Below are 2,995 nucleotides of genomic sequence, written 5' to 3' on the forward strand. Positions count from 1 at the left end.
GGCCCCCCCCCCCAAATCTCCAGGCAGGGCCGGCTCACCCACTAGGCAAACTAGGCATTCGCCTAGAGCTGTGCCTCCCCCCTCCTCCCCCCTTTGGTGGTGACGACGGGAGGAGGCGGTGGTGGCGGCAGCAGAAGGGTGGCTGGCTCCAGGTCTCCAGGCCCCACCGGGAGCTTGGCATCTGTGCCATAAGGCAGCCTTGCCTAGGGCGCAGAAACACCTCGAGCCGGCCCTGTCTCCAGGTATTTCCCAACCCAGCCGCCCTTCACTACCCGAAGGAGTCTCAGAGCGTCTTCTAATCTCCTTTCCCTTCCCCTCCCCACGACAGACACCCTGTGAGGGAGGTGGGGCTGAGAGAGCTCTTTCGAGGACTGCTCCTGAGAGAACAGCTCTGAGAGAACTTGTGACTGGCCCAAGGTCACACCAGCAGCTGCATGTGGAGGAGTCGGGAATCAAACCCGGAGTCTGTGCTCCTAACCGCTACACCAAACTGGCTCTCAGGGAGCTGGCAACCCTAGAAAGAAGTCAAGGGAAACCTCGCTAAGGGACTGGGGGAAGTCTCTAGCTGTCCCCTGTTGGAAGCGGGATACAGGGCACAGGTTGATTGACGTTATCAAGACCCCGTCTTTCTTCCCAGTGGTGACTCCAAGCTTCTTAACATCGTTCTCTGCTACTTCTCCATTTTATCCCTGGGAGGGGGGGTTAGGCTGAGAGCGCGTAACCGGCCCAAGGACTCGGGTTTGCCGGCTCTGGGTTGGGCCATACCTGGAGGGTTTGGGGGTGGAGCCTATGCAGGGCAGAGTTTGGGGATGGGAGGGACCTCAGCAGAGTACAGTGCCATGGGGTCCGCCCCCCAAAGCAGCCAATTCCTCCAGGGGAACCGAACTTGGTCCCCTGGAGATCAGTTCTAATAGCAGGAGATCTCCAGGTGCTACCTGGAAGTTGGCAACTCTAAAAGGACCAGGCCACACTGGAAACAGTGCTCAGACGTCTGCATCCTCTGCACATGAAGGTTTCATTAAACTTATCATTGCTGTAGACCAGGGGTGTCATTTGTTATGAGGGCCGGATCTGACATAAATGAGACTTTGCTGTGGTGTGTCATAAAATGTAATGCCAGGCAGCAGATATATAAACTTTATAAAGGACACAAACACAAAGAGGTTTTTTTAAACTTAAAATAAGATCATGCTTAAAACATCAGCACTCTTGCAGTATTTTGTTTATTTAGCAGTGTCTGATAACTGACGCCTCTCGTTCTGAATTTTTGCATCAAAATGTCTGTGCTGTTGCAATCTTGAGGATGCTGTTCAGGTGTGTATCTGTAAGCTGCAAACCTACGATGACGCAACAGCAGCAGAACTGGAAGAATAAGCAGACCAGTTCCGCTGCGGGCCTGATAGAAGCCCTCCGGGGGCCTATGTTCGACACCCCTGCTCTAGACGGTCCTTGGGTCCAGCACTGCAGGGGTGTTCTTACTCCTAGGCGGGTGAACCAGAGAGAGGCTCTCGCAGGGTTGTTGTGAGGATAGAATGGAGGCGGGGGGATGACGTATTTAAGGCTGCATTTGACTGATTTAGTTTTTCTTTACTGGCAGTCCTAACTGGAGAGCTTAAATTTTACCTTTTATGTGTCCTTATCATTGTTTTATTTATACTGTTTTAATGGATTTTTTACATTAGTTATGCTGTAACCTACCTTTGAGAAAGGTGGCGAAGAAATGTTTAAAACAGATATAGGTAAAGCGACTTGCTGCGGTGGCTCAAGTAGTTAAGACGCTGAACTGCAGGCTGTGGAAGGTCGGTAGTTCAGCAGTTCGAGACCCAAGTGTGCTGCATGACGGAGTGAGCTCCCGTCTCTAGTTCCAGCTCCTGCCAACCTAGCAGTTCGAAAGCAAGAAATTGCAAGTAGATAAACAAGTACCACTTTGGTGGGAAGGTAACAGCCTTCCGTGCGCCTTGGTGTTTAGTCATGCCGGCCACATGACCACGGAAACGTCTTCGGACAGTGCTGGCTCTTCGGCTTTGAAACGGAGATGAGCACCGCAACCCTAGAGTCGGATTCGACTGGCTTTCGAGCAAGGGAAACCTTTACCTTTACCATTGTTTTATTTATACTGTTTTAATGGATTTTTTACATTAGTTATGTTGTAACCTACCTTTGAGAAAGGTGGCGAAGAAATGTTTAAAACAGATACAGGTAAAGCGACTTGGAGCCCCCATTGGGGAGAAAATAGGGTGCTCAATAAAATAAAATAATTTCCCTGGAAAGGGGGGCGCTCATGAGGTTGCCTGCAGCACAAGAACCAACCATGTGAAGAGAGGAAATGGCGCTTCTGACCATACGTGGATCTTCTCTTCCAGATCGCCTCTCTGTTTTACTGGTCATGCACAAAACATGGGGGGGGGGGAGAATCGCCCTGAATTCCCATCAGATAAGAAAACAGAGACACACCCCAAAAGTCATCCGCCAGGTGACCAGGGAAGCGGAGGAGAGACAGACAAGCCCTCTCTGTCCCCCCCCCCAAAGGAGCACTGCCAGTTCCCCCTTTCAATAGCCCCGCCCCGCCTCCATTTTTCGTTTTATGTGGAGATCAAGTCTGTTAAGGCGGTAATTGTGCTTTTCAGAGCGCCATACCCTTCACTGTCGTCAAAGCCCTTCACAAGCCACCAGGGGATTTGGGTGCCAGTACAGCTTATTAACAATATATCCCTCCCCTACAATGGAAGAATCTGGCTAGTTGATGCAGATCAATGTGCATCACTCCAGGCCCGTAGCTAACGCGGGGCCTGTGGGGCCTGGCCCCCTAACATTTTTAGTGGGCCCCCCCTCTCCCGGGCCAGTCCCAAATTGAATTAACGTGATTAACTTTAATTAGCTGAGACCCCCCCCGGCCCCCTCCCCCCAAAATCCCTAGCTACGGGGCTGCATCATTCCCTCCTCCCCTTGTTAGCCCCGTTGCTCTCCCTGTCCTCTGCCCTTTGCTTCTTTCAGT

Source organism: Gekko japonicus, unplaced genomic scaffold (genome assembly GCF_001447785.1).
Source record: "Gekko japonicus isolate JY-2015 unplaced genomic scaffold, Gekko_japonicus_V1.1 scaffold2262, whole genome shotgun sequence".
Lineage (NCBI taxonomy): Eukaryota > Metazoa > Chordata > Lepidosauria > Squamata > Gekkonidae > Gekko > Gekko japonicus.